Source organism: Salvelinus alpinus, chromosome 14 (assembly GCF_045679555.1).
Source record: "Salvelinus alpinus chromosome 14, SLU_Salpinus.1, whole genome shotgun sequence".
In the NCBI taxonomy this organism is placed as follows: Eukaryota; Metazoa; Chordata; class Actinopteri; order Salmoniformes; family Salmonidae; genus Salvelinus; species Salvelinus alpinus.
In genome coordinates, this window is record NC_092099.1 from 1,420,223 (window position 1) to 1,442,434 (window position 22,212).

At 42.1% G+C, this 22,212-nt stretch overlaps 1 protein-coding gene across 1 annotated transcript in view; it reads left to right on the forward strand.

Annotated features, from left to right (window-relative positions):
* Positions 1-22,212, forward strand: part of LOC139538297 (tomoregulin-2-like) — a 128,024-nt gene that overhangs the window by 48,206 nt on the left and 57,606 nt on the right. The gene's annotated exons all lie outside the window — the stretch shown is intronic.

Below are 22,212 nucleotides of genomic sequence, written 5' to 3' on the forward strand. Positions count from 1 at the left end.
GTTCATGCAAACATGTGTGTGTTCCTGTGTGTGTATGTGGGTTTGTCCATGCAAGTGTGTTCATTATTGCATGTGGATGGAGGAATAACAAGTATCCCGGAGCCAGATATGATAAACAGATTGCACTCTGCCTATGGACCTCCAAAAGAGAGACAGACAGAGAGAAGCGGAAATGAAGAGGGTGGGAGGTCAACCAGAGAAATAGGACAGAAATTACCATAGAGATGAGGAAGAGAGATAAAGAAAGGGAGGAAGCGGGAGGCAGAGAGCGAGGATGGAGGTAGAGTGATAGAAAAAGATAGAGGGAGGGTTGACAGTGATATGGAGGAGGTAGAGATAGATGGAGAAATAATAGAAAGGGGAGGATGTCAGGAAGAAGGGATAGAGCAAATATGGCAGTTCATGGGTAAAAAGAAGGGAAAGACAGTTATAAAATGGGGTTAGAGTAGTACAGAGGCACTAACACAAGAACAGCCCCCAATAAAAATCTAATGTCCTTTAATGGCCGACGATGAATCTCAGAGCTGTCTGGTAGGTATCAGATTGAAATATAGATAAGGAGATTTGGACACACACACACTGTGAACCCCAATGTGCTGTCATTACTCAAAACTTTTGACGAAACCTATTGCACAAAATATATCTCGTAGTCATTACTCAAACCGGTCACTGTGATCCTGTAGGGCAGGGGTGTGAAACTCATTCCACGGAGGCCCGAGTGTCTGTGGGTTTTTGGTTTTGCCTTTCAATTAAGACCTAGACAACAAGATGAGGGGAGTTCCTTCAAATAACCAACTCATCATCAAGTGAAAGTAAATTATAGGCCTATCCAACGTCTGTGGGAGGAATAAACAATGAAGCAGGGATTTTATGCAAACGTGTCTGTGGGAGGAGAGGCAACCCAAGGAGCACTCCTGCATGCGCAAAGCAGCTAATCTTAGGCACTATTTAAATATATTCATGGCTGGATGCTCCCTTTATTGAAATAATCATTTATTTAAATATAGACCTATTAAATCAATAATAGGCTTTTTAGGCTATGAAGAAATAATCACTGACATGACATGACACTGTTGGTAGCCTAGCATAATATCTCCTTTCACTATCCATCTATCGGGGATGTCTTCGAGGATGGGAGGACCAAAAGAGGCATAGGTTATCCCAAAACAGGGGCATCGTCTCTGTTAAAGGCTATTTGTCTCAGCTATTCCGCTAACTTAGGCTACCACTTGTTCTCCTTTATAGAGGGTAGTGTTTAGACATGTTAGGTTAAATTACTGTCTCAGATGGTGCTTTAACCAAACCCCTACCCCCCTGCCCTGTGGCTATGCAAGTGCAAGGTCCATGACAGGGGTTTGTGGGTGTAATGATTCTCGTTGGTGGAAGGAGAGGAGGACCAAGGTGCAGCGTGGTACATGTTCATTTTAATAAACAAAAATAAACTGAACACTGAATTGACAAAAAATAATAAAGAGCGAGAACGAAAGCGAAACAGTTCTGCAAGCAATACGCACAAACAGAAAACAATCACCCACAACACACAATGGAAAACAGGCTACCTAAGTATAGCTCCCAATCAGAGACAACGATAGACAGCTGCCTCTGATTGGGAACCACACCAGGCCAAACACAGAAATATACAACCTAGACATACATAGAATGCCCACCCACATCACACCCTGACCAAACAAAACATAGACACATACAAAGCAATCTATGATCAGGGCGTGACAGTACCGGACAGGTGGGAAACTCCGGCAGCGGAGTGAAGGGCGATTCCAGCAGCGCTAGAGTGAAGGGCGGCTCCGGCTTCGCCGGAGTGACGGGCAGCTCCTGACTGACGGGCGGCTCAGGCAGCTCCTGACTGACGGACGGCTCTGGCAGCTCCTGACTGACGGGCGGCTCTGGCAGCTCAGGACAGACGGGCGACTCTGGCAGCTCCTGACTGGAGGGAGACTCCGGCTGCTCCGGACAGGAGGGAGACTCCGGCTGCTCCGGACAGGAGGGAGACTCCGGCTGCTCCGGACAGGAGGGAGACTCCGGCTGCTCCGGGCTAGAGGGCGTCGCTGGAGGCTCCGGGCTAGAGGGCGTCGCTGGAGGCTCCGGGCTAGAGGGCGTCGCTGGAGGCTCCGGGCTAGAGAGCGTCGCTGGAGGCTCCGGACTAGAGGGCGTCGCTGGAGGCTCCGGACTAGCTTTCTTCGTTGGAGGCCTCGTGCCATGGATCCTCACTGGAGGCTTCGTGCCATGGATCATCACTGGAGGCTTCGTGCCATGGATCATCACTGGAGGCTTTGTGCCATGGATCATCACTGGAGGCTCGTGCCATGGATCATCACTGGAGGCTTTGTGCCATGGATCATCACTGGAGGCTTCGTGCAATGGATCATCACTGGAGGCCTTGTGCCATGGATTATCACTGGAGGCTTCTTGCCATAGATCATCACTGGAGGATTCGTACCATGGATTATCACTGGAGGCTTCTTGCCATGGATTATCACTGGAGGCTTCGTCCCATGGATTATCACTAGAGGCTTCTTGACATGGATTATCACTGGAGGCTTCGTGCCATGGATCATCACTGGAGGCTTCGTGCCATGGATCATCACTGGAGGCTCCGTGCCATGGATCATCACTGGAGGCTTTGTGCCATGGATCATCACTGGAGGCCTTGTGCCATGGATTATCACTGGAGGCTTCTTGCCATGGATTATCACTGGAGGCTTCTTGCCATGGATTATCACTGGATTGGAGAGACACACAGAAGGCCTGGCTCTGGGAGAAGGCACAGGACTCACCAGGCTGGGGAGACATGCAGGAGGGTTAGTGCTTAGCACAGACACAGAACTCACCAGGCTGGGGAGACATGCAGGAGGCCTTGTCCTTGGCCGAGGCACCGGATGCACTGGACCGTGGAGGCGCACTGGCGGTCTCGGGCACAGAGCTAGCACCACTCGTCCTGGCTGGATCCCCCCTGTAGCCCGGCAAGTGCGGGGAGTTGGAACAGGCCGCACTGGGCTGTGCTGGCGAACTGGAGACACCGTGCATAGGGCTGGTGCAGTATACCCCGGGCCGAGGAGACGCACTGGAGACCAGATGCGCTGAGCCTGCATCATCCCTCCTGGCTCGATGCCCACTCTAGCCCGGCCGATTCGAGGAGCTGTGATGTAGCGCACCGGGCTATGCGTGCGCACTGGGGACACCTTGCGCTTCTCCGCATAACACGGTGCCTGCCCAGTCACACTCTCGCCACGGTAGGCATGGGGAGTTGGCTCAGGTCTCCTACCTGAGTCCGCCAATCTCCCCGTGTCCCCCCCCCCCAAAAAAATTCTGGGGCTGCCTCTCGTGCCCGTTACCTCGCGCCAATTCCTCGTAGTGTCGCCGCTCCGCTCTAGCTGCCTCCAGCTCCTTTTTCGGGCGATACTCTCCCGGCTGTGCCCAGGGTCCTTTGCCGTCCAAAATTTCCTCCCAAGTCCAGGAGTCCAGAACCCTCTGCTCCTGGATACCACGCTGCTTGGTCCTTTTTTGGTGGGTGATTCTGTAACGATTCTCGTTGGTGGAAGGAGAGGAGGACCAAGTTGCAGCGTGGTACGTGTTCATTTTAATAAACAAAAATAAACTGAACACTGAATTGACAAAAAAATAATAAAGAGCGAGAACGAAAACTAAACAGTTCTGCAAGCAATACGCACAAACAGAAAACAATCACCCACAACACACAATGGAAAACAGGCTACCTAAGTATAGATCCCAATCAGAGACAACGATAGACAGCTGCATCTGATTGGGAACCACACCAGGCCAAACACAGAAATATACAACCTAGACATACAACATAGAATGCCCACCCACATCACACCCTGACCAAACAAAACATAGAAACATACAAAGCAATCTATGGTCAGGGGGGCAGCTCTTGAGCCCAACAGGGACGAGCGATCCTTTTCCACGCAATCCGTGACTTACATTCACAAGATAATAAGCATGGCCTATGAGACTACTTTATTGGAAGTGTACATAAAACACCATGCAATTACACACACATTTGTAATTTACACTTTCAGTTTCGACATATAGTCTTCTGTGCTAGCTGTTACTCTCCAAGATACTATGCAAAGTGTTGGCATACACAAGGGACTGAGGATAACATTGTAGCAAATTCGAAGGGCACCATGACAGGGACTGATGCACGCAACTCATGTCTCTTTGCATTCTGACAACGTTCCATGGCCGTTAGAATGGTATTGCTTTGGGGATACTGCGTGTGTGTGTGTGTGTGTGTGTGTGTGTGTGTGTGTGTGTGTGTGTGTGTGTGTGTGTGTGTGTGTGTGTGTGTGTGTGTGTGTGTGTGTGTGTGTGTGTGTGTGTGTGTGTGAGCATGCGCATGTTAGCACAGCGCAGCACAGTGATGCCTGTTTGGACAAATGTATTAGATCTCCCCCACCCCACACACCTGCATACACATACAACCCACCTGTTTCTACCTACAGTGGGGCAAAAAAGTATTTAGTCAGCCACCAATTGTGCAAGTTCTCCCACTTAAAAAGATGAGAGAGGCCTGTAATTTTCATCATAGGTACACTTCAACTATGACAGACAAAATGAGAAAAAAAATCCAGAAAATCACATTGTAGGATTTTTAATGAATTTATTTGCAAATTATGGTGGAAAATAAGTATTTGGTCACCTACAAACAAGCAAGATTTCTGGCTCTCACAGACCTGTAACTTCTTCTTTAAGAGGCTCCTCTGTCCTCCACTCGTTACCTGTATTAATGGCACCTGTTTGAACTTGTTATCAGTATAAAAGACACCTGTCCACAACCTCAAACAGTCACACTCCAAACTCCACTATGGCCAAGACCAAAGAGCTGTCAAAGGACACCAGAAACAAAATTGTAGACCTGCACCAGTCTGGGAAGACTGAATCTGCAATAGGTAAGCAGCTTGGTTTGAAGAAATCAACTGTGGGAGCAATTATTAGGAAATGGAAGACATACAAGACCACTGATAATCTCCCTCGATCTGGGGCTCCACACAAGATCTTACCCCGTGGGGTCAAAATGATCACAAGAACGGTGAGCAAAAATCCCAGAACCACACGGTGGGACCTAGTGAATGACCTGCAGAGAGCTGGGACCAAAGTAACAAAGCCTACCATCAGCAATGGCATTGAAGATGAAACGTGGCTGGGTCTTTCAGCATGACAATGATCCCAAACACACCGCCCAGGTAACGAAGGAGTGGCTTCGTAAGAAGCATTTCAAGGTCCTGGAGTGGCCTAGCCAGTCTCCAGATCTCAACCCCATAGAAAATCTTTGGAGGGAGTTGAAAGTCCGTGTTGCCCAGCAACAGCCCCAAAACATCACTGCTCTAGAGGCGATCTGCGTGGAGGAATGGGCCAAAATACCAGCAACAGTGTGTGAAAACCTTGTGAAGACTTACAGAAAATGTGTGACCTCTGTCATTGACAACAAAGGGTATATAACAAAGTATTGAGATAAACTTGTTATTGACCAAATACTTATTTTCCACCATAATTTGCAAATAAATTCATTAAAAATCCTACAATGTGATTTTCTGGATTTTTTTTCTCATTTTGTCTGTCATAGTTGAAGTGTACCTATGATGAAAATTACAGGCCTCTCTCATCTTTTTAAGTGGGAGAACTTGCACAATTGGTGGCTGACTAAATACTTTTTTGCCCCACTGTATGTATACTGAACAAAAATATAAATGGAACAAGTTTTGGTCCCATGTTTCATGAGCTGAAATATAAGATCCCAGAATTTTTACATACGCACATAAAGCTTATTTCTCAAACTTTGTGCACAAATTTCACCTTTGCCAAGATAATCCATCCACCTGACAGGTATGGCATATCAAAAAGTTGATTGAACAGCATGATCATTACACAGGTGCACCTTGTGATGGGGACAATAAAAGGCCACTCTAAAATGTGCAGTTTTGTCAAACAACATAATTCCACAGATGTCTCAACTTTTAAGGGAGCATGCAATTGGCAGGCTGACTGCAGGATTGTCCACCAGAGCTGTTGCCAGATAATTTAATGTTAATTTCTCTACCATAAGCCACCTTCAACGTTGTTTTAGAGAAGTTGGCAGTACGTCCAACCAGCCTCACAACCGCAGACCATGTGTAACCACGCCAGCCCAGGACCTCCACATCCGGCTTCTTCACCAGTGGGATCATCTGAAACTTGCCACCCAGACACCTGATGAAACTGAGGAGTATTTCTGGCTGTAATGAAGCCCTTTTGTAGGGGAAAACTCATTCTGATTGGCTGGGCATGGATCCCAAGTGGGTGGGCCCTACTCGTGAAATAAGGCCTAATTTATTTATTTCAATTGACTGATTTCCTTATAGGAACTGTGACAGTAAAATCGTTGAAATTGTTGTGTGTTGCGTTTATATTTTTGTTCCCTATATGTAACCACACAGATTTGGATGAAATACCTCATCCAAGTCTGTGTGGTTCCTCCTTCTGTGGTCCCTCCAATCTGCGGCACAACCTCATCCAGGTCCTACAGTAATACTTATTATCATACGGTTATTACGTGCTCAAAGAGCAAGGATTTCCTTGTTACTAAAGCCAATTCTAAAGTGTAGTATCACCAGTCAACTAACTCCGGGATTTCAATGGTGGCACGCACAGCAACAGGGAGCCAGGGAGACGCAATTAATAACCTAGTCTTATACTTTCATCTTGAAATATAACTGTGAATTTATTCTCAAAATGTCGACTTTATTATAAAAATGTTGAGTTTATTTTGGAAATATTGGCACTTTATTCTAGAAATATTGCCACTATTTTAAAGTGCTACCCGTGCATTTAAAAACAAATCCAAGTACCACCAGCCATCACAAATGTAGAGATGGTGAAAAAAATACACTACTATATTATCAGGGGCTTCTCAAGCCTCAAGTGGACAGTTGATTGAGTCCTCTAAATAGACTGGAGACGAAAAGTGGCTGTCATATCACATCCTCGAGGATCCTAGATCAACAATGGCCTAGGGATTAGGCAGAGGGATCGGTTTGGGATTGGGCCGCAGTACAATGAAGGCTACTTGTAGCGCTATGACACATAAAGCTTTGGGGTATTCACGTTAGTTGTGGGCTAGAACAAAAACATACACCCCTTTGGGTCCCCCCCAGGTCTGGGATGAAGAACCTTTCAACTTTGTGGTATCGTGATATTATTGTTACCAAATTTTCCAACCACCTCTGTCCACAATGCAAAAGGTACTTAATCGTGCTGGAAAGAGCATCCTACAACTTATTAGGTTCATTGAGAAACTATTTAAACGGTGAAAAACTCCTTCATTACTACAGATGCCCTTTCAGAACACTGGTTGATAGGGACCAATGCAGTGGTCTATTGCCTAGTTATCAGTATTTATAAGGTATTCTCCATGTCTCTTCCTCTTTTTCTTTCTCTTTTCCTCTCCTCTTTCACTCTATTCTCTTATAATTATTCCTCTCTTTCGGCCTTTGTAAGAAGCTTAGTGAACTTTTTTTTGTAAAATAGTACTTGTAATGTATAGTTCATAGTATGGCCTCTTGTAGCCCAATCTTTATGCTGCGTGTATAAAGTGTGTGTGTGTGTGTGTGTGTGTGTGTGTGTGTGTGTGTGTGTGTGTGTGTGTGTGTGTGTGTGTGTGTGTGTGTGTGTGTGTGTGTGTGTGTGTGTGTGTGTGTGTGTGTGTGTGTGCTGCCACATGCTTGTGTGTGTATGCGCTTGTGTGTGTGCGCATGTGGACATATGAGTATTGTGTCTGATGTGTGGGTTGAATAATTGCGGGACAAACAAAGCTAATTTATACAATATAGCTGATTAAAAAAATGCCTCCAGTACAAGACTAATCACAATAAATGTCAACCTGCGGGGGTGGATGGGGCTATCTTTCGCTGGATATCTGGGAACAGAACGTATGTGGCCCGAAGGGAGGTGTCTGTATTTGGACCCCCCCCCCCACACACACACACTTCATATATTGTCAATAAAGGGTGCACATTTACACATACGTCTCAGACAATTTTAAAACAATGAAGGCCTACACTTGAATAACATAATTTTGATCTAGAGCTACCATTATTTTGTTTATGGTGTCAGTAGGGGTAGTGGTCTAGAGATGACCATGTTTGATCTTTCACAGCCATTGAACCACTTTTTAAAAAAACACAGTGAAAATAAATGACCTGGTTGTGCTTTTGACGAAAATATTTTGCCGTTCCGGCTCCTTTTGCCTCCGCTGACAGAGGCCTGCCGACTCAGTTGCAGCCCCATCGCCATGGTAATGAGGTTAGGGGTTAGGAAAGCGAATAGGGAGAGAGAGAGGCCCAGAATGACCAAATACAGTCAGCTCCTTGCCGGCAAAATACGTTCTGCTCCCAGATATCTAGTGAAAGATAGCCCCATCCACCCCGCAGGTTGACGTTTATTGTGATTAGTCTTATTCCGGAGGCGTTGTTTTATTAGCTATATTGTATAAATTAGCTTTTAGGTCTTAATTTAAAGTTAGGTTTAAGCATTGGGGTTATGGTTATGTTTAACATCTGATTTTATGACTTTGTGGCTGTGCCAGCTAGTTACAACTCTGCAGAGCTGCCTCCAATACATGAGTCATCCCAATAAATGTTAACTTGCATCCACCCCACACAATTCTGCATTAGGACGAGCGAGGTGTGGCGATTTGATATTGTGAAAATAGTATAATAAGCGTAAATAGCAGACACTTTTATCCCCAACCTTGGTGTAGCACCACCACGTTTGCACCAAATGAGCCACACAGGCTGCGTTTAGACAGACAAATTCTGATATTTTTTACACTAAGTGGTCTTTTGACAAATCACATCAGATCTTTTAAGATCAGATCTTTTTCAGAGCTGATTGGTCAAATGCCCAATTAGTAAAAAAATATCAGAATTGGTCTGCCTGTCTAAACGCAGCCGTTGTGTGTGTGAAAAGTAGTGGTAATAATTTGATGTGAATATTTTTTTCTCACTGTTTCTAGTTATGGAGTGTATGTTATTTATAATAAGGGTTAGCTCTCTGAAATGAAAATGGATAGCCCTCCCTTCAGCAAAATATATTTGGACTAAACACTCCCTGAATACTTAAAAAAAAATTAAGTGACCCTCCCCTATACCCCAAATAATAATAAAAACATAAAGTGGATAGCAGAGAACATGCCTACTATTTACCCTCACTTCTAGGACAGACTAGAGACTTAGATATGCAGTTTTAGAAACTGTTCTTCGTACTGTAAGGGATTTTTATAGCACACAAGGCTGCGGGCTAGAAGGTTGTGGGTTCGCAGACCACCATTGACAACAGTAGTGGTGGAAATACGGTATATACACTTTATAATAAACGCATTGCATGAATCTATCATCGTATTTGTGGGTCTGAGAAAATGTTGCCTTTTATAAACATTTCAAGCTATTCTACGTCATTTTACATTACTGGAGACCTCAGCAGAATATTCTTTAATACCACACATATTACCGAAATGACAGGATAAGAATGGAAAGAGTCTATGCGTTCATCTTATCATATTTCCCCAATGCCAAATCAGTGTGTCTTGTTTGCAACGAAACTATCACTGTTTGCAAATAATTACATCTGCGACGTCATTATGAATCTAAGCGTGGTACTATTCAAAATGTAGGCCTACCTTTCCAAGCCAGACAGAGTTGGCCTACCGATGCAGAAAAGTGTAAGCTTTAACTGCTGGCAACTCATCTTCCGTGGCTTATCCCAACTAGAGGTCACAAGTGTTTCCCTAAAAGCTGTCTGGCTTTAAACATCTTCTATTTTACATTAACTGAATAGCTCAATCAATTGATACCGACAGAATAAGAGGAGGTTAGCATTTTTCAACATGAATCTTGTTCTGGAGGCAGCTCTGCAGAGTGGCACTGCGCAAAATACCCCTTTATCAAGATCAGACAGGTCTTGATGCACATTCCAATACAGCATTATGTCCATGAGTATCCAAATGTGTCCAGGTCCGATACGGACCGTATTAACACTTCAACACACATTTGGACCCACCGAGAAACGGACCCACTTGGGTCAGAATCCATGAACACATTTGGACACATACATGCTGTGTCAAATGTTTCGAACCACCTTGATACAGTCCATCACTCGCCATTTCATATTCGTTGACACATCCTAACATCTCAAAAGTAAGCATTTAATCCCTTTTTGAATAAATATATTATACGTTTTAATGTACCTTTTAAATGAAGGCTCATGCTCATCGCCATGAACCCAGACCTTCAGAGTTACAGACCAGGAATTTTATTATTGATTCACAATGTGCTCTTTAAAAAGAGAAAATATATATATGTTCATACCTCATATCAAGTCTGTCAATCAAATTACAACATTTAAGTCCTAGGCCAGACAGTGGCAAGTCAAATTCAAGTACTTTCAAATACTTTTTCAAGCACTAATATTTATTTTGAAGTACCGTCAATTTGTAATAGTTCATATTATGCAATTGTTTCTAGGCGCCACCAGATGACAGTATATCGCCACAACCTCATGAAAAAAAAAACTACCTTAGTATTCATCACCACCTGACAAGCTCTAATCAACAATACGTTGTTCCACTACAGATTTACTACATACATGAGTGGTAAGTCAGTACTGATGATGTTGTAATTTGAGTAGTGATGAGCAGAGTTTTGGGACATACCTACTGGTGAACACACATTTCCTATTCGCATTACTACACAATTTCAGCTTAATTACTGTTTTATTGGGCCTTTGGGAATTTACTACTTAATAACTATGAAAAAGCGTCTTGCATACAGCCCACCCCACGGAGAAGGGTGGGCTGTATGAGGAAAACGGCCTACATTTAGAAACGGAACTGTTCAGGTCCGAAACATTTGATGTTGAGAGAAAAAAATGACACCGTCAGACACACTTTGATACAGGTAATTTTATGCAGTGGTCACTAGCTGGCATAGCCACAAAGTCATTCAATCGGATTTTAAACCTAACCTTAACCCTAACCTAAACCACACTGCTAACCCTAATGCCTAATCCTAACCTTAAATTAAGACCAAAAAGATAATTTTAGTTTTCATACATTTTTACAATTATATTGTATAGCCAATTTTGACTTTGCATCTGGCCTATCTAATGGGAAATCGCTCAGTTCTGCTTCCAGGCAAAGTAATAGTTTTGTCTCCTTGGCTATCCACTCTTCGAAAAAAGGGTTCCAAAAGGGTTCTTTGCGTAGAAATAGGCTTCTACCAAGAACCGTTTTGATCAGAAGAACCCTTTTTGGAAGACAAGGGTTATTTGTAAGGCATAGGCTTCTACCTAAAACCTTTAACATCCTAAGAACTGTTTTTGTAAGAAAGGGTTCTTTGATCATTTTTTGGAAGGCAAGAGGGTTTCTTTAGAAGGCAAGAAGGGTTCTACAAAGAACAAAATATAATATTTCCCAGCATGCTCTATTGCAGTGAGATTTTCAGAATTGTTTATTTTTGTAACGATGTACGCTGAGAGTCGGGAAGCAAGTTCAGGGAGGGAATACATGTAATAAATAAATGAACAAAACTTGAAACACAAACAGAGCACCAACATGAAACAGCAACAATGACGTATCCCCATGTCCCTTTACTTTCTTACCTTGTTACAACACAACTGATTAGCTCAAACCCATTAAGGAAAGAAATTCCACAAATTAACAAGGCACACCTGTTAATGGAAATGCATTCCAGGTGACTACCTCATGAAGCTGGTTGAGAGAATGCCAAGAGTGTGCACAGCTGTCATCAAGGCAAAGGGTGGCTACTTTCAAGAATCTAAAATCTTAAATATATTTCGATTTGTTTAACAATTTTTTTTTACTACATGATTCCAGATGTGTTATTTCATAGTTTTGATGTCTTCACTATTATTCTACAATGTAGAAAATAGTCAAAATAACGGAAAACCCTTGAATGAGTAGGTGTGTCCAAACTTTTGACTGGTACTGTATATATATCATGTATTGTCATAAATAATACATGTTTAAAGGCTAAGGTTGGTTCTAGGAAAAAACCTCCGAAGATCAAAGGGTTATTGGTAGAACCCTTCATATAGGGTTTTAGGCAGAACCTAGGTAGAACCATACAGTATACAGGGGGTTCTTTGAAGAACCCTACGTCGAGGGTTCTAGATGGAACCCTCTGCAAAGGGTTCTACCCAGCACCAAAAACGGTTCTCCTATGCGAACGAATTGAAGAACCCTGTATGGTTCAATTTAGCACCTTTTTTTTTCTGAGTGTGGAATGTTGTAGCTCAGCCAATGAATGGCATAGAAACTAAACAAAGTATCCCCATACACTACCGTTCAAAAGTTTGGGGTCACTTAGAAATGCCCTTTTTTTTAAAGAAAAGCAACATTTTTGTCCATTAAAGTAACATAAAATTGATCAGAAATACAGTGTAGACATTGTTAATGTTGTAAATGACTATTGTAGCTAGAATTTTTTATGGAATATCTACATAGGCGTACAGAGGCCCGTTATCAGCAACCATCACTCCTGTGTTCCAATGGCACGTAGTGTTAGCTAATCCAAGTTTATCATTTTAAAAGGCTAATTGATCATTAGAAAACCCTTTTGCAATTATGTTAGCACAGCTGAAAACTGTTGTTCTGAATAAAGAAGGAATAAAACTGGCCTTCTTTAGACTAGTTGAGTATCTGAAGCATCGGCATTTTACGTTCGATTACATGCTCAAAATGGCCAGAAACAAATAACTTTCTTCTGAAACTCGTCAGTCTATTCTTGTTCTGAGAAATGAAGGATATTCCATGTGAAAAATTGCCAAGATACAGTTTTTTGCCATTTTCTTTAACAAAAGGTAGGCCTATGGCATACGCATAACCTCTCATACTGCCTCAATTTGAGTCCTGGTTTTAACTTCCCTGACACAGAGGTAGGCTATTTAAAGAGTACGTGGTGGGTGGAGGAATTGGCAGAAAGATCTATGGATAGCAGCCTAGCCTAATTTCCTCTGTCAAACAGGTAGACTTATCTTTTACTTCTTAAATATTAAATAGGATGAAGTAGGCTCCAACACAAAGCCCTCTTGTTGTTTGTCATGTGTAAATAAAGTGAAGACTGTTGAAATGAATTAGGCCTTCTCAAATATATCTACTTTCAGCACAATGAGCTGTCCGTTTCCGATTTATTTTGGGACGACTGCCACTTCAAGTTTCAGAAACATAGCAAGCTATCAAAGTTGATCTCTGGTCCTCCTTCTCATCTTTTCCCTCTCCCTCTCAAACTGAACAGAACAAAGGTTGTTCCGTGCGCATGATAGTACATTTTTTTTAAACTAATTTAGCATTATTTTCGGAAGAAGCCTTTGAAAAGCAAAGACTCTGGGAAAGAAGTACATTTTCTTCGAAATATAACTTTTTCTTGGTGCTTCTCCGAGCATGCACTTCCTATAGCCTAGGATATAGGCTATGGATCATTTGATTGAGGCAACACTAAATAGCCTATAGGCGCACTTGATATTGCACGCCTAGTGCACACGCCACACATCAATATATGACCTAATAAGCAACTAATTCTAAAACACTGAGAAATATTGAAATGTCACAAATTCCAAATTCCATAACCTTCCCCTGGACTAAATATATATATATATATATTTAATAAAAAATAATAATAACTAAACCCTCCTTCTGACTGAAATTGAAAAAGCATGACCCTCCCCCATTTTCCTCCAGGTTCCCATTCTGTACATTTCGAACCATCCCTTATCATATTCCATTTGCCATACTTTTCTAACCAGAGGGAAGGGAGATTGTGAAATTGATCCTATATTGCTGGCACTTAAAAGTGAAAACAAATATTGGTTTTAAGTATCACTTTTAGGTCTGTGTTCAGATGGCATCCTTAACTCATTATTAAATCTAGAATCGGCTTCCTATTTCGCAACAAAGCGTCCTTCACTCACGCTGCCAAACATACCCTCGTAAAACTGACTATCCTACCGATCCTTGACTTTGACGATGCCGTTTACAAAATAGCCTCCAACACTCTACTCAGCGAATTGGATGTAGTCTATCACAGTGCCATCCGTTTTGGTACCAAAGCCCCATATTCTACTCACCACTGCGACCTGTACGCTCTCGTTGGCTAGCCCTCGCTTCATATTCGTCGCCAAACCCACTGGCTCCAGGTCATCTATAAGTATTTGCTAGGTAAAGCCCTGCCTTATCTCAGCTCACTGGTCACCATAGCAGCACCCACCCGTAGCATGCGCTCCAGCAAGTATATTTTACTGGTCACCCCCAAAACCAACTCCTCCTTCCAGTTCTCTGCTGCCAATGACTGGAACGAATTGCAAAAATCACTGAAACTGGAGTCTTATATCTCCCTCAATAACTTTAAGCATCAGCTGTCAGAGCAGCTTACCGATCATTGCACCTGTACATAGCCCATCTGTAAATAGCCCGCCCTCATCCGCATATTGTTATTATTTTATTCGCTCCTTTGCACCCCCGTTTCTCTGCTTGCACATTCATCTTCTGCACAATTATTTCGCCACTATGGCCTATTTATTGCCTTACCTCCCTAATCTTACCTCAATCTTGCACACACTGTATATAGACTTTTCTATTGTGTTATTGACTGTACGTTTGTTTATCCCATGTGTAACTCTGTGTTGTTTGTGTTGCACTGCTTTGATCTTGGCCAGGTCGCAGTTGTAATTGACAAATAGGAACATTTCGCCGGTCCCCACAAGGAAATATGCAATTTTAGGCTTAGGGGTTAGGTTTAGGGTTACAATTAGGGTTATGGTTAGAATTAAGGTTAGGGTTATGAGTTACGGTTATGGAATCATATCCTTTGTTCTCCACAAGGAGAGTAAAACAACTGTGTGTGTGTGTGTGTGTGTGTGTGTGTGTGTGTGTGTGTGTGTGTGTGTGTGTGTGTGTGTGCGTGCATGTGTGTAGTGGGGGCATCTGTATGTGTGAGCTCCGTCTGTGGGACAGAAAAAGGATCTGCTGTATTATGAAGGGGGTCACCTCTGGGCCATCGCTGGCTTTTATAATTTTTTCCCTGTGTATGAAATAATGAAATAGGGCTGACGTGGAACCGAGCCCGCCCGGGAAGTGAAGGATATGGAGGGATGAAGATAGAGGGATGAAGGGATTGAACCTGTCTTGATAATGGCTGGATTAGGTGGGTTTAGCGGAGAATAGGGAGAGACAGGTGGGCTAGCATACCGGTTGAGAGGAATTTTAGCAAACAGGGTGACGTCTGGGTGGATGGTTAGGTGTGTGTGTATGTGTGTGTGTGTGTGTGTGCGCGTGCGTGCGTGCGTAAGACACATGTATCTGCGAATTCTACTAAATTAAAAGTCGAAATGAGTATGACATCCGGACATTTAAAGTATACTAGGTTTTTTAAATTTCACATACTATAAAATGTTATTTTTCTCCATACTCAAATGGCCTACTATTTAGGACGCAAGTATACAGTTGAAGTCGGAAGTTTACATACACTTAGGTTGGAGTCATTAAAACTCGTTTTTCATCCACTCCACAAATTTCTTGTTAACAAACTATAGTTTTGGCAAGTCGGTTAGGACATCTACTTTGCATGACACAAGTCATTTTTCCAACAATTGTTTACAAACAGATTATTTCACTTAGAATACACTGTATCACAATTCCAGTGTGTCAGAAGATTACATACACGAAGTTGACTGTGCCTTTAAACAGCTTGGAAAATTCCAGAAAATGATGTCATGGCTTTAGAAGCTTCTGATAGGCTAATTGACATAATTTGAGTCAATTGGAGGTGTACCTGTGGATGTATTTCAAGGCCTACCTTCAAACTCAGTAAGTCTTTGCTTGATATCATGGCAAAATCAAAAGAAATCAGCCAAGGTTCATCCTTGGGAGCAATTTCCAAGGTTCATCCTTGGGAGCAATTTCCAAACGCCTGAAGGTACCACGTTCGTCTGTACAAACAATAGTATGGAAGTATAAACACCATGGGACCACGCAGCCGTCATACCGCTCAGGAAGGAGACACGTTCTGTCTCCTAGAGATTAATGTACTTTGGTGTGAAAAGTGCAAATCAATCCCAGAACAACAGCAAAGGACCTTGTGATGATGCTGGAGGAAACAGGTACAAAGTATCTATATTCACAGTAACAACTAGTCCTACATCGACATAACCTGAAAGGTCGCTCAGCAAGGAAGAAGCCTCTGCTCCAAAACTGCCATAAAAAAAGCCAGACTACGGTTTGCAACTGCACATGGGGACAAAGATTGTACTTTTTGGCGAAATGTCCTCTGGTCTGATGAAAAAAAAATATAATTCTTTGGCCATAATGACCATCGATATGTTTGGAGGAAAAAGGGGGATGCTTGCAAGCTGAAGAACACCATCCCAATCGTGAAGCACGGGGGTGGCAGCATCATGTTGTGGGGGTGCTTTGCTGCAGGAGGGACTGGTGCACTTCACAAAATAGATGGCATCATAAGGCAGGAAAATGATGTGGATATATTGAAGCAACATCTCAAGACATCAGTCAGGAAGTTAAAGCTTTTGTCGCAAATGGGTCTTCCAAATGGACAATGACCCCAAGCATACTTCCAAAGTTGTGGCAAATTGGCTTAAGAACAACAAAGTCAAGGTATTGGAGTGGCCATCACAAAGCCCTGACCTCAATCCTATAGAACATTTGTGGGCAGAACTGAAAAAGCGTGTGCGAGCAAGGAGGCCTACAAACCTGACTCAGTTACACCAGCTCTGTCAGGAGGAATGGGCCAGAATTCACCCAACTTATTTTGGGAAGCTTGTGGAAGTTTGACCCAGGTTGAACAATGTAAAGGCAATGCTACCAAATACTTATTGAGTGTATGTAAACTTCTGACCCACTGGGAATGTGATGAAAGAAAGATAAGCTGAAATAAACCGCACTCTCTACTATTATTCTGACATTTCACATTTTTTTTATAAAGTGGTGATCCTAACTGACCTAAGACAGGGAATTTGTACTGTTAAATGTCAGGAATTGTGAAAAACAGAGTTTAAATGTATTTGGCTAAGGTGTATGTAAACTTCCGACTTCAACTGTAGGTATTCGGACTTGTTATCGCTTCACAGAATGCAACTCATAGGTTGCACGTTGCATCATAATACCGTTTTGAAGATTCTCTTGAAGACTGGTGCCCGACTGAACATTCTACTCAATGCATTCTCAATTGGCGCTAATAGAGATTTTGTCAAAAGTGCATTATAGTGGCTTGGAAATACGATGACATTTCTAAAGGAGGCAAATAATTAGTAGGAAAACCTTTTGTCATCATTGTGATGTCGCCTGATTGTCTTTAGATCAGGGATGGGCGAATGGCGGCTTTAGAATGTTCATAGCAATGGCGTGACGCAACTGAGTGATTAAGGTTCAACCCATGATTTGGGATTTCTTCTCTGAGACTCGCTTCTCAGAACGCCCTACTTACGTTCTGGGAATGCAGAGGTAACTGGAAATTGTCTGCTGGGATGATTCGTACTCTTATAAAATGTTATGTTAAACATTGTTTAATTATATTATTGTTTATGTAGCATGTCGTCGGTTAAGTTACCTATTTAGCTTTTTCCTTCTGATAGGTTGATCTCTGGTTCAGCATTAATAACAAAAATAGAGACTGATTGATTCAAATCGAAAAGAGGTAATTCAATCAGCACGAATCCCAATCCTTTCATCATCAAGCGGACAACTTCAAAGGACCGTATCCAGACTATTTAGTGATATGCTGGCTAGCAATATGGCTAAAGAGTATGGCCAACAGTAATAGCCTGGCTTAAGACCCTGCCCTTTAACAAGACTTGAATGGTATTGTAACCTTATGTACTCTTGATAAGACCATCTCCTGCAATACCACCATGTAAACCCTTCGGCCGAAACAAAGCAACACATTTAACCACTCCCCTAATGAAACATCTTTGTTGCAAAAATAAACCAAATAAATTAAATGTGTTCATTTCCATGTGTTTGTTCCAGCCTAATAGCCTCCGTAACCATGGTGACTGGGCTAATGGGCGATTTCTGGTTTAATACAGTGTACTGAGCCTGTGTGCTCTCGATTGATGACCCTAAAAGTACCCCCTCCCATTTATTTCCACAGGTCCGTGTTTAGTCCCATTATAGAGCCAACACTCTCTGATCTCTCTGATCGTCCACTTCCTTCCACTTCTGTCACCACGGAGCAAGGTTAGCTCATTAGAAACACAGGCTGTGTCTGAAATGGCATCCTATTCCCTATATGGGGCTCTTGTCAAAATGAATGCACCATATAGGGAATAGTGTTCCATCTGAGGCTCATTCGGTGTCTCAGGATGATGCAGCTGCAGCTATTTAATTAAGCAGCAATCTTGTAAGAATTGATGCTTCCTAATAAGTACCTATGACCACCTGTGTTGATGTCAGTAAGGAGAGAAGTAAACAATTAAATAAATAAATAAATGACAGATGAATATAAGAAAAAAATGGAATGGAATGGAACTGGGTGAAAGAAAAAATGCCTATCACACTGTAGTTACTCTGGATTAAGGCAATATAGTGCGGCCAATTACAATCAGCCATCAGATAGCATGTTCAATATCACCATTCATTTTGAACAAGTGTCTGTAGGCAAAACAACAGTAGTGTTTACGAGTGTTGTAGGCAACAAACTATCTTTTTCTATTTACTGTAGGTTCACACCAGTGACTCATCATACTCCACACCCTGCTTCTCCCCCTAACTTCTTTGGCTTATCAATAGTAGGTAGTGTAAATTGCTCACCGCACCCACCCACTCCCTGGAAACGCCATGCGCCTCTGTGTTCCATATGTAAACATCTGAAGGCTGTTTATTTACTGGTTTAGCCGCTATCTCTGGAGAAACTAGCGAATCCCTGGAGGTACGAAGGGGAGAACTCCACCGTGATATGTTGAGGGCTGGTTGTTATTTGAAAGGGTAGGAAGTAGGAAGAGTGGGAGTAGTGCTTAGGGAATACCCATGTTGTGAGTTGTTTGTTTATATCTGAAAATAGCGTGTGATGGGACGGGTGGAGGGGGGACAGGGGTGGGGGACTGAGGGCTTTGCAGGAGCTATGGAAGTTGGCGACGATGAAAAGTGTTTATTTGCAATGCAAAGTGAGGATTAAAGTAGGAGTGAAAGGGAGTCTACTTTGGTGTATGGGTTCGAGCAGAGTGGTGTTTGGGATAATGAGGAATTCCTGGTTCAGTTGAGGTGTTTTGAGTTTATTGGTGATCTTTTGTTTGACCCTGACATTCATGCCAATAAAGCGTTTTTTATTTGAATGGACTCTGTTCCAGTGGACTCTGTTCCAGTGCAGAGTTTCAAATAATGTTTTGGGGAGCTGATGCTTTGTATTCGAATAGAAGGTCATTTGGACACTCTTAATTCAATGTGTTATGGATACTTATACTGAACAAAAATAAATTTGCAGCTTAAAAAAATGTCAAATATTTTACTGAGTTGCAGTACAAGGAAATTAGTCAATTGAAATAATCTCATTAGGCCCTAATCTATGGATTTCACATGATGCCCAGACAATCAGAATGAGTTTTCCCCCACAAAAGTGCTTTATTAAAGACAGAAATGCTCATCAGCACCCCTCCCACCAGCACTCAGACGATCCCATAGGCGAATAAGCTGGATTTGGAGGTCCTTTGTCATTGTGTTGTGTGACAAAACGGGTGTGCGCATTTTAAAGTGGCCTTTTAATGTCCCCAGCACAAGGTGCACCTGTGTAATGATCATGCTGTTTAATCAGCTTCTTGATATGCCACACCTGTCAGGAGGATGGATTATCTTGGCAAAGGAGAAATGCTCACTAACAGGGATATAAACACATTTGTGCACAAATGCTTTCACTAACAGGGATATAAACAGATTTGTGCACAAAAGCTTTCTGTGCGTAAGAAACATTTCTGGGATTTTTATTTCAGCACACGAAACATGCTTGTTTATATTTGTGTTCTGTGTACTGTCTTTAGGGAGTAAAGAAGATTGTTTGTGTTTAAAGGGCGACTACAGCTCCTGATTTGGCCTCGTTTTAGGGCGACCGTTTTTGGGCGACCCTAGATATGTGAGTTATAGATTTGTCGTTCTCATTGAAAACAAGTCTTAGAAGAGGTAGATATGTTCTATGAGTGCTATTTCTATGCTTTCCGTTCTAAAGTTAAGTTTTTGCGTCTTACTTTCTGTTTTATACACCAGCTTCAAACAACTGAAAACACAATATGTTTGGTTATGGAAAATATATTTCATGGCTGTCTAGATGGTACAATGATTCTCTACACAATGACTGCTTGTTTTGTCACATAAACTGAAATTAGACGAACTATTAGAATTTTTGCAAGCAGGAAATGGCAGAGCGATTTCTGCATATTGCAGCTTTAAGAAAGGCTATTGGCCATGCTTGAATCCAAACGTGAGTTGGTTTTGGGGTGTGGTTTGATGTGGATGTCTCTTGTGTGTGTTGCCTGGTGGGAAGAGTTAGACAAATTATTTAGCCAATTAGCTTCAGCCGGCTGGTGTGCGACCGTGGCAAAGTTAGTTTTGACTTTGGATAGCCTAGCTCTGGGGATAGTTAGGTACCGTCAACAAATTGCACAATGTAAATGGGACAATATTTTCATGTTGCACATCTTTTAGTTAAATCTTTCAATATTTGTATTTAAATTTCTACAATTTATAGTTTTTAGGTTTTTAAGTCATTGAAATTTGGAGCTATTGACCTTGAATATTGTCACATGTACGTTGTGTAATTTACTGATGGTCCCTAACTAGCCCCATAGGGATATTGAATGTCAAATCTAATTTACCATGGGCATTACGTTTGTGTCGCGTGCAGCTGCTCTCCGAATTGATGATTACTTGGGTGCTGCCAGCTGTGGGCATGTGGGCAGTATTAAAATAAACCCCAACCCACGGTACCTTTCATTCCTTGACATCCCATTTTTTTCCTTTCATCTCGCAAATCTCAGTTTTGGGACGAGACTTACCTTATGACCAAAATTATCCTATTTACACGTTGTAGTCAATCTTAACTCATATTGATGCCACATAGGCCATTTTCAAAATGAGACGTTTCTTTTAGGGGCAGTTGTTCTTTAAATATGGATTGATGAAGACTTTAGGAGCTAAGGGAACTCTCAATGGGTACTTTTTCACAAGTTTAGCATCAGCTCATTGTGGGCTTCACTTTGGGGACATGCATATTTACCTTAGGGAATATCATTCTCTCCATTATGGAATAAAGATTCAGATGTTAATGTCCTCGGAGAGGCAATTCATTTTGCAGCAGTCATAAAACATATCACATATATAAAAAAATTAAAAATAGCAATGGATATTTACAAGCAAATAGGCAGGGTAAGGGCAGTTTCATAGGGTAAGTGCTATGTGTAATTAGTCCAACATTGTGTTAAGATGCAGAATTGTATTCGGAATAAAACAGTACTTGGCCCTTGTCGTGGTAATTCTAATCAAAGGGAAGAGGGACTGCAGATTATTTTAAACAACATTTTATTATAAGATTTGCAAAAATGGAGAATCAACTATCCACTAACAGTGCATAGTTGAAAAGCTCAATGAACAGTGTCGGTTCTCAGCTTTTATAGAGAAGCACATCCTTTTTTATACGTGGCAGTCTGCAGATAGTGTGTAAAATGCAATTAGTTGTCTGTGCAGATGTAAGATAGGACGAGGTTGCTAGCCAGAGGGTTCAACCGTCTAACTGCATTCACAACAACAAATACTGTAATTTGCTCCTTTCTGCAAGTTTCGATACATGTGACTTTCTGTAAACTCACGGGATGTCACATGCTGCGGTCGCCGCACCCAAACGGACCTTAGCTATACACCCAGTCTTATGACTAAGTCCCACAAAGACAAGTTTGTATCAGGTTACAAAAACACAAGCATATAACAAGAGACTATTCTTTAAGCAGAAAAACATGGGATAGCATGACTAAATATGTGTTTTTTCCCACAACATTTCCTCCCTTTTGAGACTACGTCTCAACCTAATAGAAATTAAATTAAACAATTAAACAATCATTAACATGAGGAAAAAGAGGGAAAAGGAAATACTTTCTTACACTTAGTATATTACAATTGTAAATGAC